Source organism: Micromys minutus (assembly GCF_963924665.1).
Source record: "Micromys minutus genome assembly, chromosome: 16".
NCBI lineage: Eukaryota > Metazoa > Chordata > Mammalia > Rodentia > Muridae > Micromys > Micromys minutus.
Window position 1 is genome coordinate 5,925,029 of NC_137985.1, and position 13,871 is coordinate 5,938,899.

The 13,871-nt window shown below is 40.5% G+C and overlaps 1 protein-coding gene across 2 annotated transcripts in view; it reads left to right on the top strand.

The window, feature by feature from the left end:
* PGR (progesterone receptor) overlaps positions 1 to 13,871 on the top strand; it is a gene marked incomplete at both ends in the record, with an annotated part of 62,336 nt that overhangs the window by 31,062 nt on the left and 17,403 nt on the right. The gene's annotated exons all lie outside the window — the stretch shown is intronic.

Here is a 13,871-nt window from a genome sequence, read left to right on the forward strand (position 1 = left end):
AGACTGAAGTGTCACTGATCCTTGATATCTAGCCAGCATAGCCTACTTGGCAAGCTCCAGGGCTGTTAGTAGAAACAGTCTGACAAAAGAAGAGGAGCTATACTCATGATTATCCTTTGACCTCCACAAACACATGTACAAGAATGCATGCACACTCTTTTAAACACACACACTCGCACACACATATACACAAAAATATTAGTGTCAGACTTCAAAATAATGGTTTGTTTATTCATTGAGCATTTTATGTATTTTGATCATCTCCATTTCTTCTGTAATATTTCCCAGATTTCCCTGCTTCTGTACCCACACAGCTTCTACCTGTTTCTTCTTTTCTCTTTCTCTCTCTCTTAAAAATAAAAAGACATGGAATACAGGGCCTGGCCTGGTGTGTGGTTTGCAGACCCTAGTGACAGTTCACTGCAAGCTGTCATACATTACACAAATGCCTAGAAATAAGTTCTGTATGTGGATGAAAGCTGTAAAAAGCATAATGAAACACGCAGTATATGCTGACATTAAAAGCTTTCTCCTTCTTAGTGCTGCCTAAGGCAAGCTAGCTTGTGCTCCCTCAATGTTCCACATTTCTTCCTTCAGGAGGTGTTATTTTTAGACCAATGTTCTTCAGATTTAAAACCTCACCCAAGTGCTATTTCCTCCCTAAAATTTTTGCCAGTGTTCTTGCTAGGGCAAAATTAACACCCGTTCAACATGCTGGTCACTTCACAGTAACTCACTGAGTTAGAGCATTCTCAGTATTTTATGGTCTCATGATTACTGGCTATTTTCCCTGTCAACGCCCAGGCCCCAAATGTGCTCATACAATGCCTGGCTGGGGAGGTACTCAGAAGGCAGTGACTGTATCAGTACACCCACTTTCAGTACTTTTCAAGTCCTGTGCTTCAATTTCCTACTCCCTTTGTGTCAGACTTAACTCCAGAAGTCTTTGTGATCCCCCTCCCCAACCCCTTGTTTTACAAAGATAGCTTTTCTCACAAGCCATGCATCTTGTTTTTGCGATGAGAAAGAGATAGAGATACCGAGGCCTCTCTTGCCTCCACCCCTGCATTTTCTATGGCACTTGTGTCTCTAATAAAATGACCTACCATCAGGATTATAATAACTTATCAGTTCATTGACAATTTCATAATGGATTTTGATGATACTTAACTCCTGCTCCTCTCCCAACTCCTAGCTCTATCCTACTAGACTTTGTATTCTCTCTCCTCTCCTCTTCTCTCATCTCCACTCCTCTCCTTAAATGAATAATCCACAGAGTCCGGTTTGACTTGCCACATACTTCTGGGTATGAGGTTATCCCTGAAGCTTGAACAGAATCTTCAGGGTCTGTCTGATGTTGTTGGTCTGACCTAGAAAGTCTCATAATGTTATTGGATTTTGAGAGCTCTCCAAGCTTGCATAGTCGGGCATTGTCCTCTGTGTACAAACTTCTTGTCTTCTTGTTCGTTCACTCCATTATTTGAGTACTTCTCAAACCAAGATGTAACACCTCCATTAACTGCCACTCTATTTCCACAATTCTATATTATGACTTTTAACTAAGATTTCTCCTTCTTCTGACTTCTTTTCTCTCCTCTCACTTCTCCTTCTTATGTGGTTTTTTCCTGCCTGACTTTCTTCACTTCTCTTTTTCCTGATTTTTTAATCAGCAGAGAAATAAGTTTTTTATTGTGTCCAATCCTTGCCTTGCAAGCAGGAGAACCAATTGCTTGATATTGAGAACTTACTCTTTAGAATGGCTGTGGTTAGCGATTCTGGTTTTAGGCAGTAAAGACAGTCCAGGCTTGTAATAGACAGTCTCACAAATTCCAACCCTTATAGGGCTTACACTCTGCAGTACAGGAGGTGACACACATGCCAAAGGACATGAGGATATGTGAACGATGCTCAGCAGTTCCATAGATGAATGAGCATCAAGGAGTCCCTGAGCCTTATGCCAGTTCACACCTTCCTTCCATAAGCAAAACTATTTCCAACACAGTGGGTGTGACAGCAATGACTTTCCTAAAGCAGTGTGAATACATTCCTAACAGTTTAAATGTACATCCAATACTGAAAACCTGCTAATGTGGTGACTTGAACCCCTCCATGGAAAGAATGAATTAGACCACTATAGTTTGTGGTTACTGTGTTACACACCCTGCTTAGACCTGTCCTTGCTGCCTTTACTCACAGAATGGTCTAATGTCTGCTAAGGTAATTACATTGGAAAAAATGTGGATGTGGGTCTGAGTCTGGAGGGCAAGGGCAGCTTTTACCAGGGTAAGGCATAGAGGAGCCAGTGCTATATCCGGCCTGTGGCCTGGTTTCAACGAAGATAAAAGTGAGGAGAGAAGAGATGCAGGTCCACCTGGACCTTCTGTGTGCCACTTTTACAGTGCCCTGTCTCTTCCAGGTTTATACAGTTGGCCTGTCAGAGTCCTCTAGTCAGCGAGGCCAAGGTACCTAATGGCTTTCTTCGAAAACCAGTTTCCTCCAGATGATTTTTATGTAGCTTTCTCTACTTGTAATACTCCCACCTCTCCAGGAGGGTAGCACATAAGACCCAAGATCCCCACAGTGGTATTTATGCTAAGGATAAGAAAAAAGCAACTTCTCAGAGACATGGCCAAAGCTTTCTAGGAGAGCACCATAGTGTGAACCCTTTGTGAGAAAATGGAGAGGAGTGTTTATACAGTAACAGTGTATGTCCAAATAAGTACACTATTCTACATCTTGGTGAGGATTCTACATCTTGTAGGAAGTATGTCAGTGGAACTGGAAGAAGTTAACTTGGAGCAGCACAAACCTCGAGTTTGAAGTCCATTCATCAGAGTATAGCTGTGCTCTTTTAAAGCAATGGTCTGTCTGCAGATAAACTCCATTTTCAGTGCAATGTGTCCTGCATCCCCACAAGTGTTTTTCTCTAGTCCTCAGCCATCTCCAACCTCGCTTCTGAAGCCTGCATCCTGGGTCATCTCCTTCTGTGTCTCTACATGGCTTGCCTCATCCTGTCTTCTCTCTTTAGATTCATGAGCTCTGACTTGCACTTTATTCTAAGTTCAGATTTGACATTCAACAGAGTGGCTAGCATCTCCGGGGAAACACACACACACACACACACACACACACACACACACATACACAAAGGCAAAGGGAAAGACTCAAAACACGTAGAAAAAGAAGGATTCCATGCCATAGGGAAAGTAACTCCAGACCAGAGGCAGTAGTAGCAAGGTGAACTTGGGATAACCGTGTTGCAGCTGCTCCAAATCTCTTTTTATTTCTCTTGCTTTCAGGTGGGACTGGTTTTTAGATTCAACAGTTCACTGCCCAGTGGCTGCAGCCTCATGGGTCATTAAAAGATGTAGAGCTAGAAGCCTGTTGGCAAAGCTTCTTTGTTCCTGCTTTTACTTCCCTGTTTTCATTGCTGCGCTATGGCTCAGATCTTTGCAAATCACAGAGAATTTAATCCCTTTGCATAGCATGCATCCATCAGTGAACCCTTTTTATATGTAATGACCTTTAAGAATGAAGGGAAACTACCAATGTTTAAAATGTGACAAGAAATATAAATGGGAACTTTTATGAACTTCCAGACATGACGGTGTATTTTCCATTCCCCTAATGCAAAGTGGCCAAAAAAAACCAAAACAAAACAAAACATATTCTCTTGGGTATGTGTGTGAGATATTAAGTGCTTTGTTATGTAATATCTAATGCATAAATGAGAATATGTAGATTAAATACAAGAATTAATTCTTAAAAGTAACATTTAAAGTGTGTTTTACTAAGTGGTCTCCCCTGCTTACCCCATAGATGAGTTCTTGCCCCCAGAAATAATTAAAGTTATATTATTTTTCCTCTTTACAAACCAGATAATTTTAACAATGTTCCAAACACCCACTGAGATTGTTTGTCCTTTTTTAGTTTGTCTTTTCCAACAACATGCTGTCTTTAAAAACAATTGAGTTTCATGGTGTAGATTGCTCATAAAGATGAACATAATGTAGCTTTTTAATTTTGATTTGGTTTTTAGTTTGTATTTTAGTTACGTTGTTTCCCCTTTCCCATCCCTCCCTCAATGAGCCCTTCCTACTTTCCTTCCAGTTCATGGTATCTTTTCTCATTTGTTGTTATTGCATTCTTATATGGTTTTGCATACACATATATACTCCTAAATGTAGCCTGTAGACTCTGAATAGTGTTGCTTGTCTGCATGTTTCAGGGATGGCCATTTGGCACTGCACCAGTTGGTGCTCTTTTCTGGGGAAGACTCCTCTCCCACTCCCAGCTTTCTTCAATTGCCTAAAGCTGTTTGCAGGGTTGAGTCCTGTTGGGCTTCCTCCTATCCAGTTTGTCATGTTCATTTGAATCATACTTGTTTTACTTACTTTTATGCAGCCATCTTGGTGACACTTTAATACACGCTGCTAGGAGACATCTCACAGCAAACTCTCTGATTCTCTGGCTTTTACACTCTTTCTGCCTCCTTGTCCACAGTGGTCCATGAACCCTCGATGTGGGAATATTATATAGATGTAGCCATTGAATCTAGCCTCCATAGTTGGTTGCGAATTTTTGTAGTGCTCTCTGTTGATGACAGGTGAAGACTACACTTAATGGTGGCTGTAAAGACAACTGTTTATAAATGACTGTTAGGTCTTATGCTGGGTCACTAAATTTGGATTCTAGCAACAGCCATGATTTTGTTAGCACCGAGTAGTTAGTTAGCTAGGTTTCCAGTACTAGGCATAGAGCAGATTTTGAGAGCTAATATTGAAATTAAAAAAAAAACTTAGCATATTTCAGGGTTATATATTAGAAAGAAGCATTGAAATTTATCTCTCTAATACACAGAGACCCAAGAACTCTATGAGGAACAGAAACACAAGAGTGGCCTACCTTATTATACCATAAATGGAATTATACAGAAGTTTACTAGCATGGTATGCTGAGGCTCAAACACAGCAGATTCTTTCTGAGAGTCATTGGCAAGAATCTGCACAATTAATAATCCAACTCATGTCACATAGGAAGGAGGTCATTAGTGAAAAGGATTAGATTCAAGTGTCAGCACAGGTTAAGTTCAGTTCAAGTTTCTGCAGTAGAGGAGCTCTCAAGTTTCCGTGAGCTGTAAGAGATGCAGCCTCCTTCGAATGACATCTGAGTTATTCTGGGTTTTGGTTCTCCCACATCAAGAGGAGGATACTGTGGAAGTAATCCCAGTTTGCACACTGCTGAAGGAGATTAGAGCATTCCTCTCCTTCCTTCCATCTTTTTTCCGTCCTTCCTGTTCTCCCTTCCTCCCTCCCCCTCTTTCTTCAGTTAGATCTTCCTATCTAAGGTTTCTGATTTCATATACAGACCTTCTGAGTAAGGGTGAAATATGAGAGGATACTGGAAAATCTTGCCCAGAATTTAATAAAATCCTATGGGGGAATGTCAGAAGAAATATGGTTTTGACATGCCAAGACATAGATTCTGCTAATGGGCTGTTTGTTCCTATCTGCTCCAGTGACTGTGTTCTCATCCTAGGAATGATATCGAGGCTCTCTGGTCTTCTCAGTTCATATGATTCTTGTTTTTTATGAATCACTTCTCCGGCTTTTCACAGGTCACAGTGAACTTTTACATTTAGTTCACTGCTGTGCATTACTGAGTAGGAAGATAGTTCCAGTCCTAAGGATAGTGATATATCTTCTCAGTAAGGCTCCATGTGCCTAAATTCTTGCTTTTAGAAAACATTTCTGGATAATGACTCACACACAGGGGGAGTGGGAAGGAAGAGAATGAGAACAAGAAAGTGTATGCAAGAAAGTCCTTTTGCATTTGTAGAAAGATCGCTACAGTACTACAAAGGTGACTGGCACTTTGGGATATGAGGTTTCTGCATAGAGCAGTAAGTAAATGAACAAGACACTAATTAAATGGATGTTTGTTGAAATGTTGTAGTTAAGGTTCTTGTAGAGAGTCATACACTTAACACTGAGTGAGGAAACCAGTCTCTGCCTGACTCCCCTCACCTCTCCACTCAGCCCTGCTTCTCACGCAGGATGTCCTGCGATGAAGAGGATGAGTCTTAAGGCAAACTCTCCTACACTGCACTGCCATCCACACTTCCTCCAGATAATCTCCAAATATAAACCAAAATTTACCTACATGTATATTCAGAAGTCTAGGGCCCTTTTCTGTCCTTCCTTTAAAAAGAAATACCTGGAGCCACAATTCCCCTTTTTAGGCAAGTTGCTGTGGATGGTGACTCTCTTCTGTTTCTCTGGACTTCACCCTGTCATCCTCTCACCAACAAATCCTTTTCTCTGCCTTGAGCCAGCATTTCAGTAGGAAACAACCATACCCCTGGTCTTGTTTCTCACCCAGCACTCTGAATTTGGCAGCCTCAAGCTGTCTTCTGACCACTGTCTACGTGTGTTTGCTACACAGCCTCTCACACATGTGAGCTACGGACTGCTGAGCTGGATGTTCAGCTTTCAGCCTAACATTCTTCTCTGTTCATATGAAGCTACTTTTACAGCTGCTGTCTACAACTGTGTGGAGCATCTACCAGAATTTTCTCTTCTCCAGGTATTGATTGAGTAGATATACAGGGCTTCAAATTTCTACTTTTCTGGTGACATTGAGTAATTGAGAGAACATGGATTATGTTTAAATTTTTTTAACTGGATATTTTACGTATTTACATTTCAAATGTTATCCCCTTCTCCCTTCCTAACCCTCTCCCCCTCAAATGTTTCCTGCAGGGATAAAGAAAAAACAGCAGCAAAAGAGAGGGTGTGCAGGTATACAAGTAAGCAACATTCAGAGTTGTCTCTGTCACTCAGGGGTTCATTTACGCACAGCCCAGGAGTGTGAGGACCACACCAGACCAGCATACCTCTAATGGCTCCCGATGTGCTGCCTTTTTCAGAGAACACTTAGATGTATCACCTCACCATCATCTCTCCCTGTTCCAGTTACTCATAACCTTGCTATTAATTGCATACTTCAGTCAGTTCAGTATTTTAGCTCATGAATTTTCCATGGGTTATACAGTTTGAGATTTTTTCTATTTTAATGTGATTTAAAAAAAATATGGGTGTGTGTATGTATGTGTAATATGTGCATGCTTGTTTTTATGTGTCTGTGGAGGCCTAAAGTTGATGCCTGGTAACATTCTCAATCTCTTTCCACTTACCTTACTCAGCTGGTGTCTCTTATTGAACGTGAAGCTTCCAAACTCAAGCAGGACTAGCTAGCCAACTTTTCCTAGGGATCCAGTCTCTGCCTACTGAGCACTGCAATTATCACAGTCACCATGCATGTCTGGGTTACACTTGGAGATAACCAAACTGTTTCTCTAGACTTGTACCAGACACTGTACTGTTTATTTAAGGAGGTTGTCTCTTTTTTTGAGAATAGCTTTCATGTTCTTGTCTTTAAATTCTTTATTAATTATATTGCAAACAATAACTCTAAGATCCAAATATCAGTTATCTAATGAATACTATTAAAGCATGCTGGTAAACCCAGTCAATTTTCCATTGATGGTGATGTCTGTATTCTGTCTTACTTTCACTGGTCTTTTGCAATTTTTAACATTAAGGTTCTTGAAGATCTAACAATCAAGTCTTACACACTAGAGTGACCCAAGGTCTGCACAGTGGTAACTGACTATGCTGTTTTCTCACTTCTTGTACTTTTAAAAGTTGGACCACAGTCTTAAATTCAGTAGAATTTAGTCCTGTGTGGCTTTAACCAAAGGTGTGTCTTTCACAGACAATTTCCATTGTGTGATTCCAGGCCCTTTGGGGATTGCATCAGTGAAGGACAACTTCTAACACTTACTTTTTGCCATTGGTTTCCCATGTCTTGCCAGTCGAATGATGACAAGCATCAGAACTGTGAGGGGGCCTGTGATTATGAATTATAAACTTCCACACAGGAAGTAGTGAAAGAAAGAATTACTTTACCTACAGACCCATCAGCGCCACAAAGTGTCCTTTATTAGGGGCCTCCAGGCAACTTACTGACATTTCCAAGAGCTGAGACACACAACAATAGAGGTATTCGATTTAATATCTGTTGGGTGGTATGTAGTATATATTTCTGTCCTCAAATTATATTTACAAATAGAAGCATAAGCTTAAGGACAGTGTGTACATTTTTCAAATGGTAGAAAAATCATGTACATAAGTAAACACATCTGTCAGTTGAAGATTTTGTTTCCATTGTCACACGTTTTGATGTTACAAGTGTCTTGATGACCTGCTTGGAATAGAATCTATGACTCCAGGAGCATAATGCAGTTAAACTATTTGCTAATGTGACCTACTAAAGATAGGAATCCATGTAGCTGGGGAAGGAGCGCATATGGAAAGAGAGGTGAGGGGAAATCAGCTGTCTGTGCATCTTCTTCAACTGTTCAAATCTTCACTAAAGTTTTCTGGGCAAGTCATACGTGGTACTGCCCTTCCTCTGTCCCCTAGATCTGCACATTGCCTTTAAATGTCTAATACTAATAAACAAACCCCCAGGAATCTATAGAGTTCTTTTTCCTTGATGAGCGTCTTGTCAAACATACGTGTGTGTGTGTGTGTGTGTGTGTGTGTGTGCACTGAAGTTCAGAAAGTGACTTTGTCAAGGCTTAGCTCTGCCCAGGTGTGTTTGTAATGAGCAGTGATAAACCCTTTTGATCTGAAAGCTGTTGTAGATGCCCTAGTGTATGCCTTAAAGACAGGATCACCCATTCCTGCCGTTTTGTGGTCCCTGGTCAGAATCTGGGAGCTGGCATTTCATTGTTGACTCTACACCCATAGTCTTTCCTCTGTTTCCAGGAGTCTTAATCTTTCAACAAACTAACCCAGAAAGTATTCTCCTTTAAAATTCACACGGCTGACACCATTATTTACACTGGTAAATTCTCATTTAGGTATTTCTAGTATGTTCTTAAATCCATGATGGCCCTGATCTGATGTTTGCCCTGCCACCTCATTTTACCATATTCTTCTCATTTACAGTAATTTCTTATTTGTTTCTCTCCATCACTTATCAAGTAGATGCCATTGTCCCATTGTCATGTGTTGAATGATCTATGTAAGGAAAGATGGTATCTCTTATCAAACATTGATGACCTATGACAAAAAATACCACAGTGCCCGTGAGTGTTGGAGACAATCCATGAATAGGAAAATAAAGAACAAGCACAAGGAATTACCTTCACCTATCATTTCTATCCCATCAAACACAATTAAGGCTGCCAGCCTCAAGGTTAAAGCACTTGCTGCCCAAGAATGAGGAATGGAGTTTACATCCCCTAAACCCATGAAAGTGCTGTGAAGGTCAAGCAGCCCTACTCGAATCCCATCCTCAAACGCATTGCTGAGGTGCCCTACGTCAGTGAAGGAGATGGAGAGCAGCAGAGGATGATTCCAAACACCAACTTCGGGCCTATATGTGCATGCACACAGACCTGAACAAACACACACACACTCGTACTTACACAACTAAACATGTATCCCTGTATATGTGCCATACATACAGACACACACTCATACACACACACCTATACATGTATCCCCTTACATACACACCACAAACACATACCCTCCTATACAAATGTCCCTAGACATACACAGCACACACACACACACACACACACACACACACACACACACACACACACACACAACACACATCTGCACTTACAGTGGAAAAGGCGGGAAAGTAATTGACTATGAATAGTGACTGTCATTGTATTTGAGCCCTCTAAGATACATAATTATACCTTATCCTGTGGCAAATATATACACTAATTTAAAAAGGAGTAGCTAAGTATTGATCAGATAAAATAATCAGCACTAGAAATCAAGCTTTTCTAAAATGGAGCATTCACATGCAGATGTGGCCACCGTTCTTTGTTTACTCTGCTGTACTGGAGCAGATGAGAGAAGAGTCATCGCACGTCTTCTCAGAACTATGGAAGAACAGGCTGACACTCCTGGTGGAGATACATTTTAAATTTAGGAAGACTCTAACAATTCATCTCTTTAGGAAAAGATCTCTTAAAAACATGTACTTTATTTTACATCTTAAAAATAATTGTCCTGATGTTCAAAGTCCTCTCGTAGATGAATTGCTTGATTTCTTCCTAAAGAATCCTCAGTCTGAAGATTTCAAAATGAAGGCAGTTAGGAGAAGCTCAGTGAGGTCAAGTGCAAAGGTTTCTGTGACCACATTCGCTCACGTTGCTCTCTTCCCTCCGCTCACTATGCTTTGTGCTACGCCTAATTTGTTTGTAGTATGTCTAGTGTTTAGCATGAGTTTCCTCCTTGTTTAAGGACCTTTTTGCTTTTTACCATCAAAATAAAAGACCCATTAAAGAATGCTCTGTGTTATTCGATGCTGGAACTCAGATTCCTACTCAATGTCACCAGTAAACATTTCACTAGAAACTGAAAGAGTGAGACCAGCTTTGGAATGGATGCATTTGCTCCGCTCCATATGAGCCTCATAAAGTTGGCAAATCGTAGATTTTCACAAATCTCATCCTTAAAATGCAAACACTAATATCGATGCAAAAGTTTGACCTGTTAATCAGGACACTGGAACGGCCCAGCTAGGCATGAGGTTATTCTCTGACTCATGAGAAGACTGAACAGAGTCAGGAACGCTTCCTACATCTATTCAAGTTACATTTTAAATAATCAATATATCAGGAAGTTGAGGTTTTTATTTGAGGGATATTATTTTCTATAAAAAAATGCAGTGTATAAAAACATTTACTCTGGTTTTTTAAAAGTTGCCAGTAGTTCAGAATAATCAAATACTGATGAACCCAGAATGAGGGGATGAGAAAAGGAGAAAGAGGGGGAAAGTGAATTGTAGTAACATGCAAAGGATTGTGGGTTGCTATAGGAAACAGGGTGGCTGTCACACGGAGGGGACTAAGGTTTAAAAGGGTTTTCTATGGTGCTGAACACATTAAGTATTTATCTTTTTGTTGAGTATTTACTTTTCAATGACTTGTTTTGCTCTACGTTTTTCTTCTGTGCTTATATCATAAAGTGTAACTAAAACTTAAGAAGGCTGTGTGCTGAGGATGGTTAGGGAAGAGATGAGATTATGTTGGTTCCCATATCGTTTCTTCTGCCTCTCTCTCTCTCTCTCTCTCTCTCTCTCTCTCTCTCTCTCTCTCTCTCTCTCTCTCTCTCTCTCTCTCTCTCTTTCTCTCTCTCTCTGTCTATGTCTCTGTTTCTGTCTTTCTCTCTAGTGTTGGTCTTCACACATGCCAGACAAGTACCTTCCCACTGAATTACATTCCTGATGCCCTTGTAGTTTATATTCGGAGACATAAGAGTTTTCATTTGCTCACTGAGTTACCAGAGTTGGCCTTGAATTCCAACATTTTATACGAAGTGTCAGTTTGAAACTCTGCTGTTTGAGCCATGTGATTAAAATGTTAGGCATCTAATTATCATTGTGAGTTAAATGTGTTAAAAGAAGTAAGAATTCAGGAGAAAAACCACATGCAGATATCATTAGGGTTGAGGAAGGGCATATCATATTAGCTACGAACAATTGCATTGCTAGATTGGAACCAACTATTAAAAGTTGATAGAATCCAATTCTGACTTTTGCCTGCAAATTCTTCCCTAAATTTCCTCCAAAAAAACCTCACTCCATGAAGTCTTATCCCACAATAAACCACAGGGAGAGGGGCAAGGAGCAGGGGAAGCAGAGACTTTGGCATCATATACCCTGAGCTCCTGAGCTGAGCTCTTCTCTCCTGCTCCAGATCCTCTTACATCATTCTCAACCTACAATTGTCATCATTCGTTCTCGCTTGAAGACTACAGTGAGACTAGATTACACATCTGCACGTTTCCCAGTTTACTGAGAGCTCTACACATCTGACTTTTCTTCTCCTTACTGACAGGATTCTCAGTTCTTTCTCCTGTTGACTCTGGTAACTCTCCCCCTGAGATGTTCATGGGGTGTCACAGCACAGCTCTCATCCTTCGTCATTATGACAGCACCCAAAGCAATAACTAAGTACACTGGCACTGTCAATACAAGTATATGGTAGGAACTGGGACAGCCATGTCTCACCACCTACAGCAGTAGTTCCTCCCAATCAGGTCCCCCAGTCTAATGCCTAATACAGGCCGATGTTTTCTTAACTCAGCTCAGTGCTGTGAACGCAAACATATGTCTGAGTCACATCAAGTTCGAGCGTCAGGATACTGCCATCTCTGCTCCAGGAGCATCCAATCTTCTTTTTCCCCTTACAACTTCATTTTAAAAAATCAGAGATACATGTACATATTATTAAAAAGCATTTTAGCATAAAACTGTATGAATACATTTTTGTCAGTACTTGATTTTTTGAAAGTTTGATAGTATGCACTGAAATCTCACTACTTTCAATGAGCATAAAGTATATGTAAAACACAACATAACATGAAAATAGTCAAAGTTTTCTTGGTGTGTAAAGATTAAACATAATGATTTTTAAATACCAAAAGTTGCCACAAGCTATCTTCTTGGCTCTTGAGTTATTAATGATTTAAGGTCTAGGTGTCCCCTACTCTGAGAGGGTGCTATACACTTATTATTGGTTTTTTGTTTGTTTGTTTGTTTGTTTGTTTGTTTTTAAGAAAGATTGAGGCTTCTACTTTTTTGTCCCCTCTTTTTTTGGAACTTCATGTGGTCTGTTAGTTGTTTCTTGGGAGCTTTCTGGGGCTAGTATCCAATCCAATCTTTTGTGAGCTGGTGTTGTGTGACACTATTCAGAAAGACATGAACAAATACCTGCTTGTTCCAAAAAGGAAATGACAACAGACAAATAGAAATGATGCTTTCGAAGTCCAGTGTGCCGAACCAGTGAGTTCATTGAGGTCCTTTATAGAACCATTGACAATCCAGAGGCAGCTACATGACCAAAGACTACCCTAACATGGTGAGATCTCAGGAAAGATGGAACCCTAAAATACTCTGCATGGCTTACAGGAAGCTCAACAGGCTGAAGAGTCTTCAAGGCAGCAAGGAAGGACTTCCTCCCCTGGCAGTTGCTCCCTGCATCTAAACGTTGGAGGTGACATCGTGACTTTTTATGTTTCAGTTCTCCCAAACTTATTAATAATTTTTAACCTCCTCAGTGTCATGAGCCTTCTCCAGGGAAGAATGTTTCCACTTAAAGGGAATTTGCCATCTAGAGATGTGTTCAGATGTAGTGACTGCTGTCCCAAACACATGTAGCCTATTGGCCATCTAGAAATGTGTTCAGATATAGTGACTGCTGTCCCAAACACATGTAACCTATTGGCCGCAGGTGGACATGCCTGGGTCACTACAGTCACCAGGCCTCTTTCAGAACCATGGAACAGGCCCTTCACTTTGAAAAGCTGTTCCTGAGTCAGCGTGGCTTGAGCTGAAATTCAGCTCAGTATCAGTCACAAAGTCTTTCTCTGGTTCACTCCTAACACGGTGGGAAGCAGCATCTTAAGCATCCAGTGCCCACCCGAGCATTACCCAGGACCAACCATGCTTAGCTTCTGAGATCCGGTAAGTATGGAGGCATTCAGGGTGGTTTGGCTACCAACAAACAATCTGTTCTCAAAAGCTAATTTCCTTCTGAGCCTTGTCCTCATGCTTTTCCTTTTGAATATACAATCATTCACCAAAATAGGAATTCTATAAGTTAAGTAGAAATACATATATTCTGCCATCACAGATCACAGGGTGAAAATATGTCTTTTCTTAATTTAGGAAAGATACCCTTAGTTTTGGTTATTTAGATCTTGTAGCAGTATTTGGACTTATTTCAAGAAACATATGAATCTACTGAAATTGTATGAAAGACGATGGTAAGT